Raw genomic sequence first — 24,196 nt, 5'->3', positions numbered from 1 at the left:
AACGAATTCCTGTATGTGTGTGGAATTGTCTAGTTCACAGGATAACAACATACCCACCATCTGCTTTGAATGTCATGACACCCAATATGGTCATGGAAGTTATCCTGTTTGCCACAGATGAAGGAAGTATGGATCAGAGAGGGGAAGCAATTTTATGAAGGACACACAGCAAGTAGAGAAGAGGGGTAGACATCATGTATTTGCTTACCCCAGTCTGATGCACCTCACGGCCTTTTCTTCCCTGCTCTGGGCTTATTTCCCGAAGGGCGGGGGGGGGGAGGGTGTGGATTTGATTGATAGGACATCTTGCTTCCCCAACCATCTCCACCCCATCAAAGACATCCACAGTTTGCCCAAACTAGTGTTCTACCCCTGCCGCCCCATTTTCCCCTTTACAAATGGTGTTTGGCCACCCAACCTCTGGGTCTCTGCTTCTGTCTAAAAGCCCACTCTCACTGTGCACATCCAATCCTGCCAGGCCCAACTCAAGCAGCTCTTCATCGAGAACTCCATCTGACCGCCCACCCAGCCCGCGGCAGCCACGGGAACCGCCGCCCCTCTCGGTATCGCCATAGCACTGGATTCTTCCTCACCGGGTCATTATTTATGGGCTTGGGACTTCTCTTCTGTTCATCTGGGGGCACCCTGAGGGCAGGAACCATGATGTGTTTCCCTGGAAGCTCCCACAGGCCTCACACAGTGACTGGAACAAAGTAGGGACACAATCACTATCTGCATGTCAGTTGCATTAATCCTGGAAAGAAGGACCAGATGCGTTACCTAGAGAGAGATTTCCCCGTACAAGGACAGCGCCCTTTAGAAGTTTAAGAAGGTGGACAGGAAGTACACCTGCTGCACTGGGTCAGCGCAGAGTTGCCGTAAACTCGGGCAACAAGCGAATCCATCTGTGAATTCAAAGAGGCAAGTTCAAGTCTCACCAAAACAGACCTTGAAATGGAACCTGGAGCTCTCCCTAGACCTTGGGGCTGCATCCACACAGTGTTCACTCCAAAACCACCACAAATGTCTCTCTCATCTCAGGGACAGAAAAGCGTTATCCCAGGCCCTGCCATGATGGAGCTCACAGCCGACAGGGGGAAGGAGCTGCAGGACCAGACGAGGATGAAACAATATAAACACACTCTAATGGGGCGTGTCTAGGTGACCACAGCAGTGCAAGGTGGGAAGGCATCCAGGCAGGAGGATGGCCTAAAATATAAAGGAGAGGACAGATACCATGCAAATATACATGCATGAGACTGTGTGTGTGTGTGTGTGTGTGTGTGTGTGTGTGTGTATAGTAGCAGTTAAAATGTTAAAGAGTACAATACTAAGATTTCCAGGCAAAGCCAAAGATGCAACTAATTATCCAAATAATTTTACCTCAAGGTCAGGCAATAGGCACAAAGGACTTTCTGGTGCTAGAGAGACAAAACACGTGGCTAACTTTTTCTTTTTATCAGATTGTTTTAATGCCACATTAGCACACACATTCATGGCCAAGTTTAAAGTTGATCTAGACAGCATTCCCTCTAAAGGAAATAAAAACAAGAAAATTCAAGTTTTCTGAACCTCTGCTTTCTCATCGATAGTCCTAGGATGAAACGGACCTCACAGGATCTATTGTAGGTACATTCATGAGATGATGGACACAAAGCACTCGTTGCTATGAAAACCACATAGCAGGCTCTCGGTTGCTTTGAGTGTAAGTGTTGGGAAGCAACATAGCATTAGAGGGGAGAATATGGACTGGAATCTGCAGATGGGGGTTCTAATCCCAGCTCCATCTCTTCCTGGCTATAACCTTAGGCAAAGCTAGGTAGCCTTCCTAAGCCTCAGTCTCCCAAGCTGTAAAATGGAAATTCTAATGCACAGCTCATAGTTCCAATGATAAAACAAGGTAATAGGGCAAAACATTTACCACAACAGTGGTAGTAACTTCTAAGTGAAGTATTACTGGTATTATGTGACTTTTGTCCAATAGTGTGTCTATATTGCAAAGCTAATTTAGAAAATTGAGTTTCTAATCTGCATGTCCACAGATACCCGGGTGCTGGAGGTAAAGAGAAGGCATGATACGGGAAACACATGAGAGTTCTGGGTCTGCTTATTCAGCACGGCAGCCTGCACAGGTGGGCTCTGGGAACGGCGGCCCCTGACCACCAGTAGTAGGAGCAGTTCTCAGGGAAAGACAAAAATCCAAGTTGCGAGCTAGATGTCTCAATTATATATCCACTGTACCTAAATTTTGAAGAAGAGCAGCTTCCCATTGGAGGTCACTGACATACATACACACACACCCATATGAGACCCCAGATAATTATTTTCAACGTGTATAACTAGTGCAGAGAAATGAGATATTCAGCAGACCTAATTTTCACGCTGGGAATAGGAGATATACGTGTATTTTCCACAGATTCAAGATATTTACTTCATTTCACTATTAAGATGTAAAGAGTCAGAGAAAGCAAGGGATGGAGTATGGCAGACAGTGGCGGCCACCCCTGTCCCTCTGATGCCCCACAAAAGTTGCTGTCTGCAGGATTTCCCTGTCTGTACCAATGGCAGCCCGCATCTCGTCTCGGTGTATGGGCATTCTCTGGGCGTGGGAGCAGAGCAGGCTGGAAGAGACAGTTGCTGGAGAAGCACCCGGCTTCCGCGTCCCTTGGTGGGTCGCGACAGGGGGTACTGCAGTCTCTGGGAAGGTCCCCAGCAGGACTGAGCTCCAGCTGCCCCCCCAGTAGGAACCTACTGGATAACACGCCCACCGTGAGCTTTCCACGCTTCCCTGTCCCACAACCATTCTATCGGGTGCCTCCTGGGATCTCCTCCAGAATAAACTCCTTGTGCCCAAATCCTTGCTCCAAGGTGAGCTTTGAGAGGAACCGAAACCAAGACACAGAGAGAAATGGCAACATGACATAGGAGGAAGGGACAAAGGCGGAGGGAGATGGTAACCATCTCCCAGTGGTAACCAGTGGGAAGGCAAACTTGGAGGAGGGGACATGGGATTAGACCCGAGAAGGAAAGGACCAGGATGAGATGTCAGCTTCCTCGACCAGGTGGCCCTTATTTGCTACCATCCCACCACACCCCACTGTGCTGGTTCTGCTAGACCACCAACCCCATAAAGGCATGCATTCCCCAAAGGTTCTCCTGTCCCCGCCCCGTTCCTGCTGCTGGTGGGCAACACTGATGCCTGGTCACCGGGTCCACCAGCCAAGGCAGAGGGGCAGAGCCTGGCTCCATGGCTCTCACCATCCAGACGAGGCCACATCTTCCTTCAAAATCACTGGGGGAAACTTCAGATCAGACAGCCAGCCAGCCCTGTGTGGCGAGACTTGCCAGGAGCACAGATACGACAGCCACCTACACTCTGGATGAAGACACCCTGGTTGGGACAAATGGCTTTCCCCAAAACATGTGCTGTTGCTAAGAGTAGCAAGAGGCAAATTGTAGAAATGTTGCCAAGGTCCGTGAGATAAAACCAAAGGTTAAATATGGCCACGGGACAGGAGGGTTCCCCCCCCCCCAACTTGGACGCTGCAGCCTTTGACTTTATAAAGCTTTAGATAACTCCTTCACCCTCAACAGGGGCCCAAAGGGGCCAAAATTGTTTTTGGGAGTGAGGGCAAAATAATCTTAACTATCACGATGGTTCGTGGCCCTGCCAAGTACAACCCTATCTGACAAAATCTTATTTCATTTAATTTCATGGAGAGGAGGGTTTAAAAAAAATAAAATAAAAGCTAAAACGGCTCCTTAGGAGAGTGATAATGGAGAAAAAAAGCTTGAGAAACACTGATATAATGATGAAAAGCCTATTCTGGGTGCACTTGCAACTTCTATTAGGAAATGATGTCCGCCACAATCAGAATCTAACTCCTGCCTCTCATCTAACACCCTGTGGGAAATAACCATCCCAGGGCAAGGCAGGGAGGGCGGAGGCTGTACACTGCGCATGCGTCGCCACGCGCAAGCGCACCCTCCGACTTTTCCAGCGCTTTTCATTAAGCTCCAGAGGTTATCTTAATCTTCGCCGCTCCGTGGTGAGGCTACGGAAATAAAGAAAGATGGTTGTCATTGTGAAGTCAGTTCTAAGACCTACGGATTACATGGCTCGTCCTGGGTCACAGAAGAAAAAGCCAAAAATGTCAACAGGAGGAGTCCTGCCCTTTGCCACCATCGCCGTGAACGCGGCTCCTGGTGCGGGAAGCAGGATAAGATTCTGGTGAAATTGCTGACGTTCAGCATGTCCAATGGAACTGAGCTCTTCCCCCAAACTTTTTCTGTTTCCCAACCCCCCCCCCCCCCAGGGCCACCAGCTACATCACCACTCCATAAGGTGCCAGGCAAAAATCTCGCAGGACACAGGATCTGGCCAGTCAAGAAGAACAAGCTGAGAGCCCCGGCTTGGAAACCTGCTACACTGGGGTTTAAAGCTTAACTCTGCCATTTACCAGCTATGCCCTCAGGCAAGCTATTTAACCTCCCTGACTACCACAGCCCCCCCCCCTCCCACCCCTTCCCACAGAACAGACAGAATAGTGACCTTCCTTCCAGGGAAGTGATATGGTTTAAACCTGGTGAGATCTGCAAAATGCTTAGAACAGCACAGGGCACAGAGGAGGCGCTCAATAGATGGGACTTGCTATTGTTGCTGATGCTATTGACATTGGCGATGTCTTTAACCTCCGGACTTCTAAAACATTGCCTAATGTCACTTTTAAAAGCATAACATGGCAGAAGACTGACAAAGTCTCCTCTCAGCTCCATAACTCACTAAGGCAGACTCTTCGCAGAATTCATTCCCTTGTCTGTGAGACGTGGGTAACATCACAACATCCACCTTGCCAGGCGGTTGGGAGCATTAAATAGATAATGCACATAATACACAGCAGATGCCCAATAAAGTGCAGTGGCTGCCGCGCTCTTAATTACATCCTATTTTAAATCATCCTCTAATTGTTTCTTGCATAGAATACTACGTTCAAGTACCTGACCGTTCAGGAGTACAAAGTACCAGAGAGGGGGGCCTCCTTTCCCAAGTCTTCTTGCAATAAATAAAAGCAGGCATTGCAAAAGAAACTTAGCTGTCATCCAGCCAGCTGAGGTCTGAGGACAGGGCCAGATAACGGGAGGAGGGGAGGGTGTGGTTCAGGTCAGGGCAAGGGGACTTCAGCCGGGGCCTGCAGAGGAAGCATGTAGGGAACGCAGATTCTCAGTCACCCGGAGCCCACTGACTCGGGAACCCTGGGAGAGGGCCTAACGTCCTGTGCGTCCACTAGCCTTCTGGATGATGCCGGCACAGCCATTTGTCTGTTCCACTGCTCCATACAGATGGAGTCAGATGCTTCCGGCTCCATTTCCCCAATCCTTCCCCCGCCCTTTTATTAAACTGACTTCATCAGTGATTCATTCTCTGCCCTTTCTCATGGGATCTGTTACGCCACATCCTCAATGTTTGCATCCTTTAAGTCAGGGGTCCCCAAACTTCTTACACAGGGGGCCAGTTCACTGTCCCTCAGACCACTGGAGGGCCGGACTATTAAAAAAACTATGAACAAATCCCTATGCACACTGTACATATCTTAAAGTAAAAAAACAAACAAAATGGGAACAAATATTATACAATGTTTAAGAATAAAGAACGGCCCTGGCCGGTTGGCTCAGCGGTAGAGCGTCGGCCTAGCGTGCGGAGGACCCGGGTTCGATTCCCGGCCAGGGCACACAGGAGAAGCGCCCATTTGCTTCTCCACCCCTCCGCCGCGCTTTCCTCTCTGTCTCTCTCTTCCCCTCCCGCAGCCAAGGCTCCATTGGAGCAAAGATGGCCCGGGCGCTGGGGATGGTTCCTCGGCCTCTGCCCCAGGCGCTAGAGTGGCTCTGGTCGCAATATGGCGACGCCCAGGATGGACAGAGCATCGCCCCCTGGTGGGCAGAGCCCCGCCCCATGGTGGGCGTGCCGGGTGGATCCCGGTCGGGCGCATGCGGGAGTCTGTCTGACTGTCTCTCCCTGTTTCCAGCTTCAGAAAAATGAAAAAAAAAAAAAAAAAAAAAAAAAAAGAATAAAGAACAAGTAAATTTAAATCAGCAAACTGACCAGTATTTCAATGGGAACTATGCTCCTCTCACTGACCACCAATGAAAAGAGGTGCCCCTTCCAGAAGTGCAGCGGGGGCCAGATAAATGGTTTCAGGGGGCCACATGCGGCCCACGGGCCGGCCGTAGTTTGGGGACCCCTGCTTTAAGTAATGCAAGGGGTCAAAGTGAAAATAGACATTAACTAAGATAGCCAACAAAGGTGGCTCACGGCAGGTCCCTGGAGAGGCTGCTCCAGACAGAATGATCCCGGAGAAGCCAACACTGCCCCAGACCAGATAAGAAACAAGGCAACAACCAACAACAGCAGCCCGGTGTGTCCAGCAGGGCGTAGCAGCCAGGGAACTGCTGGGCCACCCTGCGCAAATTGCCTGCTCTGTCTGGGCCTCAGCAATGACACCAACTCTGCACCCGTTCTCCCGCGACCCCTTCAAGCCCCATGCTTCTGAGTCCAAAAGTTCAGCAAAACATCAAAAAGAAGGTAAAGGATTAATGTTCCTCCTCCTGGATTTCTTCCAGTTTAGGAAGATGTGTGAACAAAGTGAAAATGACCGTACTTCCCCATGTATAAGACGTGTCCATGTACAAGACGCACCTTAATTTGGGGGCCAGAAATTTGAAAAAAAAAAATGCATTACATAAAGTTATCGAAGTCAAGTTTTATTCCTCATAAAACTCATACAAATCATCACTGTCAGAACTCCCATCCATTAGCTTGTCCTCAGCTGTGTCTGATGATGAATCACTGTCTTCAACAACAAGGGCAAAAACAAGCGTGAAAAAGCAGGAAATGTGAGTTTAAAAAAATCTACAACCACTATATAAGATGCACCCAGTTTTTAGATCCCAAATTTTTCAAAAAAAAGGTATGTCTTATACCTGAGGAAATACGGTAAAAGTAAATAAAAATATAATTTGTTTTCGTTTTAATTTTTCGGTTTCCACTTACAGGTAGAAAAGGGATGCAGGTTGCTCTACAGAATTTTCGAATGAAATGAACTCAGATCTCCCAGCGGAGTCAGGGAGCAGGGAAGTAGGTTCAGATTGATATGCGGCGAGGGCGGTGTGGGCGACAGCCAGTCTGCAGAGGGTGGACATTTCATCTTCTTGGCCATTTATCACCCTTAGAAAAGTTGGCTGAGGAAAAAGGCCACCAGGAAAAGAAGAAAAAACATGCAATTTCCCAATTCACTTGACTAATCTCTCCTGAAAACTAACATGGCAACACAAATGGTGGAGAATTTTGTGTCCTGTGGTTAAAAGAATCAAATAAAAGACATGACCCCATCTTTCCTTAGGCTTTTGTAGAAGTTGAAATAAATGACGGAACAGGAAAAACAAAAACAAAAAAGAAAGCAACAGTCACTTAACACCAAGTTCAGGCGTGCTGGTTGATGTCTCAACAGGTAGATGGAGTCAGCTGCGCTAACGGGCACTTTGTCCTCGGCTCAGAGGGTTGATATCGCAATTACATGAAGCCAGCAGAAATTAAAACAGGTTTACTTTTGAGGATGATCGAAATGCAAGAAATAATGGATGGATCGTCAGGAACTCGGCTCCTACAGGGGCTTACAGGACTGCCAGAAAAACAATTTAAAACCCTTAAGACAGTTTTGTGTACACACACGCACACACAAATGTGTGCGTGTGTGTGTCTGTGAAGTGTGACGCCTTAATCTGACATCTTATATACTTGTTTATAGTAATACCTTAAACATGCAGAGGTCGGTAGTGAATTAATGTTGGGCAATTGCTCCATAGAGGGAAGCATTCCTAAAGCCACACTGCCTTTAGAATAACTGCAGGCAGGGGAAACTGGAGAAATAGATGAAAAATAACAGCAGACCGTATTTTCTTTTTTTAAGTGAGAGGAGGGGAGATAGTGAAACAGACTCCCGCAGGTGCCATGACCGGAATCCACCCAGCAACCCTCATCTGGGGCCAATGATTGAGCCAACCAAGCTATATTTAGTGCCTGAGGCTGATACAACCAACTGAGCTATCATCAGTACCCAGGGCCAAGCTCGAAACAATTGAGTCACTGGCTACAGGAGAAGAAGGAGAGAAGGAGGAGAAGGTAGAAGAGAGGAGCAGATGGTTGCTTCTTTTGTGTGCCATGACCAGGCATCAAACCCAGGACATCTATATTCCAGGCCGACGCTCTATTCACTGAGCCAACTGGCCAGGGCTGTATTTTCCAAAGATGTCTGCAACCATCTCTCCCCCACGTCACGTGTTCTGCAAAGTGATCTTGACATTCCCCATCCAGAAGCAGAGTCTCTGTCTCTGCCCCTTGAATCCTGGCTGGCCCTCTGACTCCTTTGACCAATAGAATATGGCAGAAATAATGTCCTGCTGGATCCAGGCATAGTTCTTAACTTGCCTGGCATCTTGTATTTCCTGCCTCTAGGGACACCAACCAGTTTCTCAGTCGCCATACTGTGAGAAGCTACTTGTGGACACTCTGGTTGACAGTCCCAGCTGAATAAAAAGCTGATGCCAAGTATCTCTGCCAATCACGTGAGGAAGCCACTTTGGACATCCAGTCCGGCTGAGCCTCTGCATGACTCCAGTCCCAGCACCGTCCGTCCATAGACTCGGAACAGACGAGAAGAAGGAACTGCCCGCTGAGTCCAGGCAACCCACTGCACCAGGAGAGGTAATAATACACTGCCTGTCAGTCACGAAATTTGGGGGGATTTGTTACACAGCAATAGATAACCCAAACACATGATTTGAAAGACAGAGTTGGGGTAAAGGCTTGGGACAGATAACAAATCTGCCCCCCAAGAGTCGCCCTTATCTGCATATGAGGACCTCTTCAAAACACAGCACTACAAATTCCACAGCACTGCAGAAAGAGATGAGGGGAAATGTACTTGAAGCCAACGACGTGGAAAACAAAATAAACGTCTTACTAGACACACCATTTTCAGGGTGCTAAAATCACTGCTCAGAGCCATGTAGTGGGACAAACAGAATTTCTAAGGTCTGAAATCTAAAAAGCCTTTTAAAAAATGCAAATAACCTTATCCACTCTAAGTCTCTATTTTAGAGTAATAAAAAATGCATTAGCCAAATGCATCGCCTCTGGCACCAAGCTAAGATCAAGTCACTTAAATTCCAAGACCGCCTCTCCTACCCACACAGTAAGTGGATGATGGCCACACCTAAGAAGTTGGCCAAGGAGGGCAAGCTCTTACTGAGTTTCCCTATTTTCTTCTATTTTCCTCTCCCTTTCTCTGTGATTTGTTTAATCTCCAATACACAATAAAGCAATGGGGAGGAAGTGAATCTCGTTATGTAAGGACCATGGTCATGTGAGTGATAAAACCAGGACAGTATGAGAAAGAGATCAGACCTCATTACAGAGAGGAGAATAAAAATCACAGTAGGCTGTGGCCACACACCAAAATGGTTTGGGGCCCAGTCCTCTCGATGATTACTCGACTGGCAAGTGGTAGCACATGCCACTCAAAACTCATCGCAAATAAAGGTCTCAAACATGCCCAGGGCTCAAGAACCACAGGTGCCCGCCAGGACCAGGCAATCAGCCTGACTTCACCTCTAAGCTCTTCACTGTAGGACAAGACTTCACTCACTGCCTCGTCTCTCAAGATCGGACATTCATACTCAGCCAATTTGGTGTTCATTCTTTCATGCAATATTTATTTAGTACCTACTGTAGTAGGGGCAGAGGATATGGCAACGAACAAGTCAGAGATGGTCCCTCTCTTCACTTGAGCAGACGTTCAAGTAGAAAAAAAACAAAAAAAAACCCACAAGAGATTATAGACAATGATGAGTCAATGTAGGAAGAAATAGGAGATGTGACAGCGGGGAACTATATGAGAAAGGCCAGTTTAGGTTAGGTGGCTGAGGGAAATCTCACAGAGGTGGTGGCATTTAAGCTAAAGCCTGAAAGGGGGAATGGATTTGGATAAACAGCATTACAGGCAGAGAGCTCAGCATGTGCAAAGGTCCTGTGGTTGAAAGGGAACTTGTCATGTTCTAAGTTAAGGGTGACCACTGTGGCTGGATAATAGAGAAGGAGTGGAGAGAAGGGTGGGAGATGAGTCAAGAATGAATGCAGGAGTTTAATACAAAACATTAAAAGTTTGACTTTTAGCTCAGGAGCAATGCGAAGCTATTAAAGAATTTTAAGTAGGAAAGTGACAAAAATCTGGTTGATGATTCCAAAAACTGCCCCAGAGTTAGATTAGTGGCTACCTTTAAGAGGGGCTCCAGCAGAGCTAGTGACCCCTAGCTCTAGCCAGTGACCTTGGGCTCAAACCAGTGACCTTGGGCCTCAAGCCAGCGACTTTTGGGCTCAAGCCAGCGACCATGGGGTCATGTCTATGATCCCACACTCAAGCCGGCCACCTCAGGGTCTTGAACCTGGCTCCCCAGCATCCCAGGCTGATGCTCTATCCACTGTACCACCATCTGGTCAGGTTATATGGCATATTCTAATAAAACATTTACAACAGATTACTCTGGCTTCTCCCAGGAAATGGATTTTTGAAGCAGCAAGAGAAGGGTAGGGAGGTGAAGTAAGAAACCCGTGCAGACATCTGGGGTGAGAGTTGAGGGTGCTTCGGGGAAGGAAAGAAATCCAGATAACACAAAAGAAACACATTTATTCCACTACCACAAATCCATCAAATAAATATTTATGAAGCGCCGACTATGTCTCAGCTGTTGGGAACGGCTGGAAAAGATGAAAGGGGAGGAGAGGAGGAGTAGGGAGGCACAAGTTATAATGCAGACAGGGTGAGTCAAGGGGAAGGGGTAGAGACAGGTGGTGGCCAGAAGTTAGCAACTGAGACCCTTGGTGTCATCTAGGCACAGAGGAGTGAGTCCCTGTTCACACTCCTCTGACCACTCCTCACAACTGGTCCCACAACAGGACTTTAGTTCTTTGCTAGAGATCTCGGCTCTGTGATCTGTTTTAAAGAAAAGAACTGTTTAAAGAAGAATAAAAAATACTCTAGTGAGAAGTCAAATCTTAAAAGCAGAGAGCTAGAGAGGCCAAGTCCTCATTTGGAAATGATGGGAACAAACTGATACTGAGAAAAATTTGTATAATGGTTTATTATTCTGTGAATTAATCATCTTTTAAGAAACGGGTCGTGCAAATTATTCCTGGAGTGGGCAAAAGCTCTAGAAATGAGCTCCTAGTTAGTTACCAGACTTTCATGCTTAGTAGTCAGCCAGGGCATCTGTTTAAAAAATGAAAACTCTTTTGCATGCCACGGTTCAGCACCAAGGGGACATCGTCTCATCACCAGGCAGGACATTTAACATTTCCCTGGAAAAGACATTCTCTTCTGACCTCCCTCCTACTCTGGGTGGGAAGTCTCCAAACTACATGAATGGAGATGAAATGTGTCCTCTTATGTAGGTGAAGGTGCAAAAAAGGGATGAGAGTCCACTGATGTAGCAGAAACTAGACCCATGCTGTTAAAAGAGGACCAGAGCCTTCTACTAGCGTGTGAGCAGATGACATCTAACATCTCTTTCAGATCTGAGGGTGAACGATTTTTATTTGATTGGCTGGAAGGCAAAATGGATGGGAACACTTGTAAGCCACACTTCAACAAACACATACCCATCCAAATAGACAAATTCAATCTACCCAGCACCAAAGGGTGCCAAGAACTATCGATAGGAAACAGCAGTGTAGAAATGAGGGTTCCTTGGAGCTTGCAAACCAGGGGAACGGAAATTTTCCATATGGAATAATGAGAATGTACTTGCCTTGAAAGTCAGAAATTGTTCATTTCTTTCCACTCCATTCTGTTCCATGCTGTAATAGGAAGGTCACCCATGGGTCAGAAAACTAGACGAAAAAATAATGAAATTTGAGGCTGTGCGGGGTGAGGAGAATCAAGGATAGCAGTGAGAAGGCAGGCAGGAAGGAAGGCAGGAAAATGGAGGACCGCTTTCAAAGTGACACCCTAGTACGTCTGGAAAGAAAGTAACATCAATATGGAGGAAACTCCACCAGTGCCCACGTACAGCTTCAAAAAGCATTATCCCATAAGTGAACTGAAATTCAAAAGTTGAATAGGGAGGTTCAGGCACAACTTTATTAACTCCGTGTGGCCCCAGGAGACTTCCAAAGCAAACAGAGTTGCTGCTTTCTCCACCCCTAGATGGTTGTGTTTCCTGATGCGACTCCTTCATGATACAAATGTGCCTCCTGCCTTAATTAAACTCAGCCTCTCATCAAGGGAAGGAGAAATAATCCCAATCTAACATCTCATCCATGATAAACTTTCCTGTCTCTCTTCTGTTTCCAAACGAATTTGGCTTATTAAAAAGTAATGAGTTATTAATTAACTGTACAGTCATACAAAGCTGTTTAATTCTCAATCTAATTAGCAGCAATCTGTTGAAGGAGTCTAATGATTATTTTAAATTTGCTAACAGAAACATCTTTTCACTTTTCATAAGTTATTTATAGCGGAGCTCGCATTGGATCCTGCTCCATTTTTAATTTGATAATATTTTTATTAAACACTCCATGCTTTTCCCATCTCTGTGTGACAGGATTTAAAACTATCATCACCATTGGAAAGCCCAGAAATAGTATCCTGGGTCAGCCACCTGCCAATGTGTCTTTGAAAGAAGTCCCAAAGAACGAGCTCTGTGGGGAAGCGGAACTCGGTCCCACTGATGACGCTCTCAAAGAAGAGACAAAACCCAAGTGTGGACTGAAGGCTTAGAGTCACCGGGGGTTGGACGTGGCGAGGGGGGAAGCTCGCCACGACACCTGCGGGCATCTCATCTTCACAACTGACACAATACAGGACGTTCCTGAACCTCTTGTTTGAGAAACAACACACATCTCATCCCATTTCGTTTCTGCATAGAATTGTTGCTGTAACTAACCGCCACGGTAAAATGTAAAAATAACAAATGCCATTTTGCACGCATGCCCTTTATAATCTGCATTTCTCTACGCACTAGGCGTTTCTATGCACATATTAACATAAAGGACCATCTACTCCAAACTGTGGAGCAAATAAATGCGCACGCATACACAAACGCCACCTAAAATACAATGTGCTTAGGAAGAGGCGTTTTTATTCTTCCCTATAAAATACAAAGGATTAGATCATCACTGTGCCTCCCTCTCCTTCTCTGAGATCTAATATGAGGTGAACCTGGTAGGTGGTGAGGACCGCTGTTGAGAAATACCCAGAGGAAGAACTGAGGGAGGAAGCAGCAGGTTCATTAGCTCTCTCCTCGTTTCTGAGGGGGGATGGGAAACCATTTCCTATGTCACTGCCCCCCCATCTCTCCTCCTTGGTATATGAAGAGGCAATATACATAATGGTTAAGAAAATGGATTCTAGAGACTCAGAGACATGGACAAGAATGTGATGGGATGGTCACGGGGGGGGGGGGGGAGTGGAGAGGGGGCGAGGAAGGAGAGAGAGGGGGTGGGGGGAGGGGAGGGGCACAAAGAAAACCAGATAGAGGGTGACAGAAGACACTTTGACTTTGGGTGAGGGGTATGCAACATAATCAAATGTCAAAATAATCTGGAGATGTTTTCTCTGAACATATGTACCCTGATTTATCAATGTCACTGCATTAAAATTAATTAAAAAAAAAAAAAAAGAAAATGGATTCTAGAGCCAAACTGCTCGGGTTTGGACCTGAGCTCTGCACTTACCAGCTGTGTGCCTCTGGGCAAGTGATTAAGCTTCTCTGTGCCTCAGTTTACTGATCTAGGAAAATGGGAACAATAACAGTACCTACTTCATAGGATTAATCAGTGGTCGGCAAACTCATTAGTCAGAGCCAAATATCAACAGTACAACAATTGAAATTTCTTTTAAGAGCTTGTTATTAACTTAATTAGGGTACTCCTCAGCTGGCCAAAGAGCCGCACTCAAGGGGCCAAAGAGCCACATGTGGCTCACGAGCCACAGTTTGCTGACCACTAGATGAACTAATAGTGCTGAAGCCCTTAGAACAATGCCTGGTAGAGAGTACACGCTCTGTTATTTCTATATGAAATTAACACTCGTTAGGCGCTTCTGCCTATAAAATATATAGGAGTTGGGTATACTGCAAGGCCATTATCCCACTGAAAAAAAAAGTTTGTTGTTTTGTTTTGTTTTGTTTTTAACAAAAGCCAGAAATTCAAATTACAGAGAACATTTGGTCACAGTGTAGAATTTCTTATAGGCTGTGTTTTTCTGTTTCTTTCTTGAAAAAACCTAGGATAGGGTGTTAAATTAAATGGCTTACAATTCAAGCCCTCTCTAGTGTTTTTATTTATTAAATGTCATTATTCATTAAAATGCTAATAATTCACTAGGTTTTTAAAAAATTAAACACAGGACCTTGAAAAAATTAAATAAGTTGAATATTAATGGAGCAGAAAGCCTAAGGGAGTGTGTTCTGGAAACTAGTTATTTTATTTATTTATTTTACAGGGGAAAAAAAAGAGTTATAAATAGTTTTAATAATACCAGTAATAATACCAGCATTTATTAGGCATTACCCGCATGCCGGGCACCGTGCTCAGTGGGTTGTGTGCGCCACCTCACTGCGCCCGTAGATGCCAGCAAAGCTTTCCTGGTGATGGTCGTCTCCTCTCCTGATTACTTCTCTCTCCTGTCTCCTTTCCCAGTTATGCACCCCCTGCAGCCAGTGCCCTGAGCAGGACAGTCCAACACTTCTTTTGAGGAGATGCCTTATTCTAACATCCCTACCCCTGAAGGTCAAGCAGGATTTAAGAAGGTGCCCAGGAGGCCCTGGCCGGTTGGCTCAGTGGTAGAGCATCGACCTGGTGTGCAGAAGTCCCGGGTTCGATTCCCGGCCAGGGCACACAGGAGAAGCGCCCATCTGCTTCTCCACCCCTCCCCCTCTCCTTCCTGTCTCTCTCTTCCCCTCCCGCAGCCAAGGCTCCATTGGAGCAAAGTTGGCCCGGGTGCTGAGGATGGCTCCATGGCCTCTGCCTCAGGCGCTAGAATGGCTCTGGTTGCAACAGAGCAATGGCCCAGATGGGCAGAGCATCGCCCCCCTGGTGGGCATGCCGGGTGGATCCCAGTTGGGCGCATGTGGGAGTCTGACTGCCTCCCCGTTTCCAACTTCAGAAAAATACAAAAAAAAATTTAAAAAAAGAAGGTGCTCAGGAGACAGAGGGTACAAGCAGATGGATAAAACGTGGTTTAGCCCTTTGAGCTGGACGCCAAAGTCTTGCCATGGGCCTGGATGTTCAGTTTGTCACGAACAGAGAACACACAGCCTCCTTTTACTCATCCACAAAACCGGAGTCTTATGAAGACATCGCAAAACTCCCTAACACAGGTCAGAGAACACAAAGCCCCATCTTGGAAGGCTCTCTGGGGGTTCCCCACTCTGTCCATGCCCCCCCCCCCGTTGGAGATCCTGGTTTCCCCTGGTTACCCTATGAGTGACACCACAGAGCAGAGAGCATGATTCTCACTCAGGGGCCAGCCTGTCCCCCAGAGAACTCTTGACAATGTCTAGAGACATTTCTGTCTGTCACAACTGGGGAGGGGAAGAGTTCCTATCTCCTCGAGTGGACAGAGGTCAGGAATGCTGAACACCTACAAAGCACGGGACAGACCCTCCCCCCACAACAAAGAACTGCCTGGCCTGAAATGTCATTTCAATTTCCAGTTCAAGCCAAAGATAAGAACACCTGCCCTCAAGGGGCTTACCAACAGCACCGCCTTTGGGTAGGCAGTCAAACAGCCTTGGGCGAGTCACAACCCCTTGGTCCACTTTCACTCATTCAAAACTAGCAGTCTGATGAAGTCATCTGAAAGCTCCCTAACACAGCACTGCACACTTGGCAGCTATCATCTGCCTGAGTGTGATCTCAGAAAAATCATGCAATCCATTTTCTGCCCGTATCAACTCTAGGTCCTAGTTGGAAACGTTCCCTATGGGTAATGGCTTTCAGACGGTGGATCTAATCAACTCTTGCAGGGGACTGAACTCGTGACTTTGGCCTCATCAGCCTCACTAAAGAATCTACTGAGCTGGACAGACGGAGGTACAAAAAAAGAGCTTTTCCATTGAATAACACTCAGCAGCTGATTCAACACCATCCAAGCTCATCAACCACAGGGTCCGCCCTCTGGAACCAAGAATCTCAAGTTCCAATGGAGAACCACACCCCAGATCTACTACCCCCGTGCTCCAGTAAGGCCCTGGGCTCACTGCCATCACAGCTGCTTTCCTGTTTTACCGTAATTAACTCTTTCTTCGTCTACCACAAGTTTGAGGGCTCCTAAGGGCAGACACTATAATTTCTGTTTGGGTCTGTGTTTGCAACAGGTGGCATGGGGCTAGTACACACCGCTGTTGAACACCGACCAGCTGCAGATTCTACGTGGGTTGAAACATGGCTGTATCCGATAGCTCTTGCCACAAAAATGCTGGCCCTAAACTCAGTGGCTTAGAACAAAAACATGCTCTGTGCTCGCAGGTCTGCGGGCCATCTGCAGGACAGCTGGTCTGGGTGTGGCTCAGCTGGGCTTAGACTGGGCCTCCAGTTGGGTCCAGGTCTCTTCCACAGGACTCCCATCCTCCTTGGACCAGAGGACAGCCACCCCTGTGTTCTCACAGCAATGACCGAACACAAAAGGGGCCAACAGAAACACATGGCACTTCCTGGGGCTTGGGCACAGCTACTTCCATCTGTCATGTTTGTACTTAAAGAAGTCATAGGGATGATGCCAACATCACCAGGTGGGGAAGCAGGCTACCCCTGTACTCGGAGGGAGTGCCAGGTCCTGTGAACAGATCGGGTGGGATGGAGAATTGGGAGCAACAACCCACTCTAGCGTGAGAGCTCCCACCTGGAAAACGGGGCTGCTTTTGCATAGGTCTCGAGTTATGTGTATTTACGGAGTGTTTATTGCAGACTCTCCCCAGCAGGAGTTAATGTATGTGCCATTCCATTCTAGGGTCTAGCACTCTGCTGGTCCTGGTTAATAACTGGCCCCAGGTCACACAACTGCAGAGGTGTAAGGATGTACACAGACCAAGGTCGGGCTAATGCCGAAACTCACCACCACACTTGGATTCTCCCCAGCAAAACCAAGCCCAGACAGAAAATACAGTCAAAAGAACCGTGAGCAGGAGGTGGGGAGGACTGCCAAGCGCCAGCCTCGTGACCTGAACCACCTTGTCGAGCTCAGCCTTCACCCACACACAGGGACAGGGTGACAGAACCTCTCGGACACTCTGTGAGCCAAGTCCAGGCATTCTGTCTCAGAACCCATTTCAGAGCAAGAGGTCATTTTAGTCGCAAGAGCAAAGAGCCCATCCCACACTCTTATGACAAACGCTTCCAAAACATCCTCAATGAAGCTTCAAGTTGGGCAGCGCTGAGTTTTGCTCTAAACCATAAGACAACATAGATAAAAATCACCCCAATCTCATTTAGGGTCACCCTGGCTTTTTCCCAGGGAAGTCTAAAAAGATGTGTGCGCAGATCAAAGTCAAAGGCCCATATCTTCCTGCTCCTTTTGTAACAACGTCGCATTCACATTCAATGGCGTCAGCTCAGCCACACAGAGCCCGGGCCCAGCCGCTATCAGAGAAAAATTCTGATTTTACAAGCGCAATGCACTTCTCTATCACGACTTCAGAAATAGATATTTCGTGGTTGGCAAGCATTCAGCTAGGTTTTTCTGTAAAGGGCCAGAGAATAAACATTTTCGGTTCTGCCACGGTTCCATGAAGGCTGCCACAGACTCTACGTCTATTTATGAGCCAGGGTTGCATTCCAATAAAGCTTTATTCACAAAAACTAGAAGGGAGATGACTTTGGCCCCTGCGGCAAACTTGGCTGACCCCTGATCTAAAAAGATGAGACAATGTTTGGCTGAAATTCTAGAAAACTGATCTGGTATCTTCAAGAAGACAATGAAAATGTATAAAATTTCTTTGAGTCTGATTTAAGTAGAGCCTCCTCCATACCTACGTACTCATTTAATTCTCTCTATAGACTGATAAGATGGAAAACTGCATTCCCATTTTACAAGGGAAGAAACTGAGGCTCGCTGAGCTTGGCGACCCACCCTGGATCACACGGCTTATAAGCTCATCCTATGTGACAGAGCCGGGATTCGAACCAAGGCTTGCGTGAATTCTGGTTCGAGGACGCTCCAGCATCATCCTAAGTTTTGCTATTATGCACTCTGAGCCTAAAACGCCTATAAAGAATGATCGGAAAATAACCACTCTTATTCTAAGAAAATCATCAGTGATGCATTCAAATGCGTGAATAAGATGTTCATTAAAGCCCTTTTTATAATACTATAAAATTGGAAACAATCTGAAGTGTCCGATATTAAAGGGAAGGTTGAACGAATTATGATGTAGCCATTGAAAATAATGTTAATAAGAAGATGTAATAATATTGGGAAATGTTCACCATAATGATAACTTTAAAAATAACCAGAAAGCAATACACTGGCTCAATCTTTATTGTTTAGCATGTTTCTCATACACATAAACGCTCTGGGAAGAAACACTCTAATTGTTTACGATCATCTGGTTCGGAAATAGCAAGTAATTTTATTTTATTCTTTAAACTTCTTTGGTTTTGCCAACCTTTATTCAATATATATACTTGACTTTTACAATCAGATGAATGTGGTTTTTTTTAAAGCAATTTATCCCAAATTATTTTCTAGCCTCTCTCCTATTGTTCTGTTTTATGTCTTCTCTAATGGGTAAGAAATGTACGTAAATGAAAAATTTAAAACCAACTATTCCATTCTCTGAGTTCAAGGGAGACACCGATACACAATCCTTAACTATGAGCTGGGTTTATGTCGCTAATCTCGAAAAGGCTCCAGTGGTGGTCCTTCAAAAGTTCAGAGCTACCCCCCAAGAGCACAGACATACATGAGTCCAGCCCTGTTTGCAAGCCTGTTTGAGTAAAAATAAGCCTTCTTGTTTCAACGTTCATCCTTTCTAAGGTTACCGGTTTAAAAAACAAACAAAAAACTTTACCACTAATACATATTAGGCGTAATATCTCAGGCACCATTTGTAATGTGTCTGATGTGATCTATGCGGTTTTTCATATTGCCTGAGAGGTCAGCGGTGAGTCGGGAGTTTCCTCCAAGTGTCTAACAGCAATATCAGAAAGTCAGGTACAACCAAGGCTAGAGTCCCCACCAAGGCCACTTGGGAGAGGAGGGACCCAGGACAGGCCACTTCAACTCTCTTCAGCTTAGCATCCTCATTCTTAAACTACGAACGGTAACCACATGTTCCACACCCACCAGAGAGTCAGGAGGATCTAATTAGAAAAGAGTGAACAGCACAAACACATTAAATATTTCACAGGTTCCTGCCGTAACCACCAGGGAAAACACTGGAGTTGTCTCCCTCACCTACCACTCTCAGATCCAGATTTTTAAAATCGTTTTCTTGGAAACTGGTTATTTCTGCCATACCGGAAGCAGACATTGTGTGCCTGTTGGCGGGTGGGTGGGTAAGTGGGGGTGTGTGTTAGCCGTTGTTTCATTCAGCTGTACAGAAAGGGGGGGTCCAGGGTAAGTGACAACAGCTGACATTCTTCTAGCCAATGCCAGTCCCACTGCCTCCCTTAATCATGCTTCGTGTTTTCTGTTGTTGTTTCGTTTTTGTAGAATGTGCTTTCGACTTTCTTTTTTAGTTGACTTTATTGGGGTGACATTGGTTAATAAAATTATCTAGGTTTCAGGTCTATAATTCTATAGCTTTTTGTTTTACTATAAACATTTTACATGGATAATGTAAATAAAAGTATTGATGGAAGCATACATTCAGAAAAGTGTACAAATCATGAAGAGATCACTTATTAAATTCTCACAAGCACACTTAGGTAACTGCCAGCCAGATTGAGGAGTAAAAATACTACCAGCCTCCCAGAAGCACCCTTCAACCCTTCTGGTCAGCATCCCCTCCCCTGCTCAGGATAAGCACTGTCTGGACTTCCTGCACCATAGGTTAGCTGTTGCCTGTTTTGGAAATACTTATTAACGAGACCATACACTATTTTATCATCTGTGTCTGCTTCTCTTGCTCAAAGTTGACCAAGATTCGCTCACTTTGTTGCACTGAAAAAATTCATTATCTTCGCTGGAAAGTATTCCTGTGCATAAATATGTCACAATCAATCCATTCCACTACAGGCATTTGGGTTATTTCTAAGTCTTCCTTAGTTCTTACAGAAAATGATGCTGCGAACATTCGTGTACATGTCTGTGAGTAAATACGTCTACCCATTTCAGTCAGGTCTGTATCTAACAGTGAAATGCACCTCATACATTATGCATACACTTAGCTTTATTGGACCTGCCAAATTTACACCCCCGGTAGCAGTGTATAAGAACTTCAGTTGCTTTATGTTGTCACCAACGTTCGACAGCGGATCTTTATCTTTTAACGAATCTGGTGCACACGTAGTGAAATTTCATTGTAGACTTGTTCGCATTTCCGGATGATTAATGAGATTCAGCATCTTTGCATATGCTTAATGTCCATATCTGCTCTGCTAAATGCCTCTTCAAGCCTCTTACCCACATTTCTTTTACGCTTTAGAAGCAGTTCATGATCTACCCATGCTGAGCAGGAAGGAGTGACAGGAAAAATCAAACATGGTAGACATTTAGAAAATAAAAATCATTTAAATGTACCTTTCAATTTCAGTTTGTATCCTGGTCCTGAAATATGAATGTCCTTGAACTCCGTGAATTCACAATAATAACGCCATCCATAGAGAAGCCGCCCTTTACGAAGCACTTAATTAGTGCCACGCACTCTGTCAGCTCACATAAGTCTTATATGTGTTCTCGGGACAGTGCCACAACTCCGTTCCAGGTGAGGAAACTGAGGTTCAGAGAAGATGAGTAACTTTCCCAAAAAACTACACAGCTACTAAGTGACTGAACCATAATTCAAACCCAGTCTGGGGGGTTCCAAAACCAATGCTCTTGATCAGCAAGCTACGTCTCAGCATTACAAGATTCCAGGATTTATCAAACGTCAGCACGTCTCAGCATCCCCCGCAGGGCTTATGAAAAGATTGCAGGGTCCCACCCTCAGAGTTCCTGATTTAGGAGGCCTGGGGTAGAATCGGCATTTCTAACAAGTTCCCAGGTGATGCCAATGGGGTCACACTTTGAGAGCCCCTGTTCTTCATGATGACAGCTGTGTCTTTCATTCCTCGATATCCAAAGGCCCTGGCCCAGTGCCTGGCAGACACCAAACACGTAAATGATTTTTATAACGATTCCCATCCCCGCCTGGTCCTCCATGCTGGCGTGGAAAGCCACGCCACCCAGGCTGCTGCAGGCTCATGCCAGTGACCCCGGGGCCCTTCGGGCTTGATGAGGACTGAGAGAGGGGTAACAAAGTGCTCTGTTCCAGAATCTCCTGCCCACAAATGTGAAGGGAGTAAAGTGACTTCCCAGGTTCCTCCATGTTCTTTCAATCAATATAAACCAACAGAAGGGAAGAGTAACAGGCGCTGCCTCCTGGGTTGCACACTGCTCCCCGGCACGGAAGCCGTCCTGGGTCCAGTGCCCCCGGCACAAGGACGGCGCTGGTCGCCGGAGGCAGTCCTGCCTGACGGTGCTCAGGCCAGCATGCCCATGCCCCTGCCCGGTGAACCTCCCACACTACGTCTCTCCAAATACATGCTGCGCCCCAGACTGTCAGCCGGCCCCTCAAACTTCTTCCTCCCTTCCTCGCTGAGGAGCAGCACCCCAGTTTTTTCCCTGCACCACGTTGTCCAGATAAAAGACTCCATTGTTCGGCCTCCCTTGCATTGTGACATAGCCACGTGACAAAGGTCTGAGCAGGGGTAGAACTTCCCAGGAGTCTTAGATTGATTGATTGATTGATTGATTGATTGATCTTCGTAAGTTTTACTGAAAAGTAGAACAAAAATATATTAAAAAAAACAACAAAGGAAAATTAAGTTGGGTCTTAGTGAACTTTGGGTCTCAGCACCTCCGTACAGAGAGGGCTCTTTCAGAATTGCCAGCAGCAAAGTCTATCAATACCCGTGTTAACGTTGACAACAAACGGGCTTCAGACGACTACACAGATAAGCAAAAATAAGTCGTTTTTGCCTAACTGAATTAGCTGAATCCCTTGGCATTTATAGTTTGGACATGAACTTTAGAAGTGAAAGGGGAAGGAGGTATTATAGCATCATCTTTGTGAAGATGATTTTCTTCAGCTAATACTTTGGAGTGACAAGAGGAGACTGCCTTCTGTTGTTCCTGCCACTTGAGTACAACCTCTGCCCGTGCTTCTCTGTCACCAAAACATCTGTCTTGGTGACAGCTTTGCTCTATTTCTTTAGAATTCCATCTAAATGAGGGATATGTCTAATTGCTTCTGGTTGGGCTGCTGACCTGTCAGTGAAAGTCACAGCCAACTCCAGCAAATGTACCCCGGTCTCCGTGATCAACGTATTACACAGGCAGGTGTGCCTGGCGCACGGGTCTCGGCCGCCTTTGCTTAGGGCCTCTTTCTTCCTGTTCAGCACTGCTCCCAGTGATTACCCAGGCTCTGCAGAGCAGGACACTTGAACCACAAAGGAAGGATGAACAATATCTGCTGGATCTTTTTCTAGTCTTACAAGTTCAATTTCCAGATGTTCCTGAGTGATTTCAGCTTGAATATTTGTGATCTGCCATAGCCTGGAGAAGTTTACAAAGCAAGGAGCTGATTCCTTAGATGTACTGAACATCTCCTGAGTGGCTGTCCCTATAGCTACAAAATGGCCCAGCAGTAGCCCGGCAGTGTTTGTCCTGGATGTCGGGTCCCCAGGGTTCGCCGCACCTATGGCTGAGACCCACCTCCCAGGAAGTCTTAAAAGAGAAGAAATACGCTCTTCTCTACCTCCATCCTGCTACTCCACATGCAATGGCTGGAGCTCAAGCAGCCACACAAATAGGAAGAATTAACATCATCATTAAAATGTCCATACTACCCAAAGCCATCTATAGATATAATGCAACTCCTATCAAGATAGCAATGGCATATTTCACAGGGCTGGAACGAATATTCCAAAAATTTACATGGAACCACAAAAGACCCTGAATAGCAACAGCAATCCTGAGAAGGAAGAACTAAGTTGGAGGAATCATACTACTTGATATCAAACTGCACTACAAGGTCATAGTAACCAAAAGAGCATGATACTGCCACAAAAATGGACAGATAAATCAATGAAACAGAATAGAGTGCCCAGAATCAAACCCACGCCTTTATGGTCAAATAACATCTGACAGCCTGACCAGGCGGCGGCACAGTGAATAGAGCATTGGACTGGGACACGGAGGACCCAGGTTTGAGGCCCCGAGGTCACCAGCTTGAGCACGGGCTCATCTGATTTGAGCAAGGCTCATCAGCTTGAGCAAGGGGTCACTCAGTCTGCTGTAGCCCCCCCCCCCCCCCGTCAAGACACAAATGAGAAAGCAATCAATGAACAACTAAGGAACTACAACGAAGAATTGATGCTTTTCATCTCTCTCCCTTCCTGTCTGTCTGTCCCTATCTGTCCCTCTGTCTCTGTCACACACACACAAACATTTGACAAAGGAGGCAAAAATATACAACAGGGTGAGGATAATCTATTCAGTGAATGGTGCTGAAAAAATTGGACAGATATATGCAAAAAAAAATGAAACTAGGTTATCTTCTTACACCGTACACTAGAATAACCTCACAATGGATTAAAGACTTAAATATTAGACTCAAAACCATAAAACTCCTAGAAGAAAATACAGGCAGTAAAATCTCAGCTATTTCTCATTGTATTATTTTTCTGATAAATCTCCTTGGACAAGGGAAACAAAAGAAAAAATAAACAAATGGGACTACATCAAACTAAAAAGTTTTTGCACAGTGCCTGACCTGTGGTGGCAAGTGGATGGGGCTTCGACCTGGAATGCCGAGATCATCAGTTCGAAAGCCCAGTCAAGGCACATACAAGAAACAACCACGAGTTGATGCTTCCCGCTCATTCCCTTCCTCTCTCTTCCTCTCTCTAAAGTCAATGACTAGAACCTTTAAAAGAAAA

General features: G+C 46.1%; 1 protein-coding gene and 1 pseudogene across 13 annotated transcripts in view; both read right to left on the bottom strand.

The window, feature by feature from the left end:
• Positions 1-24,196, bottom strand: part of PTPRT (protein tyrosine phosphatase receptor type T) — a 966,224-nt gene that overhangs the window by 878,918 nt on the left and 63,110 nt on the right. The window lies entirely within an intron of this gene.
• On the bottom strand, positions 22,245-24,077 carry LOC136405663 (HAUS augmin-like complex subunit 2 pseudogene; annotated as a pseudogene).

This window comes from Saccopteryx leptura, chromosome 5 (genome assembly GCF_036850995.1).
Source record: "Saccopteryx leptura isolate mSacLep1 chromosome 5, mSacLep1_pri_phased_curated, whole genome shotgun sequence".
NCBI classification, from domain to species: Eukaryota; Metazoa; Chordata; class Mammalia; order Chiroptera; family Emballonuridae; genus Saccopteryx; species Saccopteryx leptura.
This window is presented reverse-complemented; position numbering and strand designations above follow the sequence as displayed.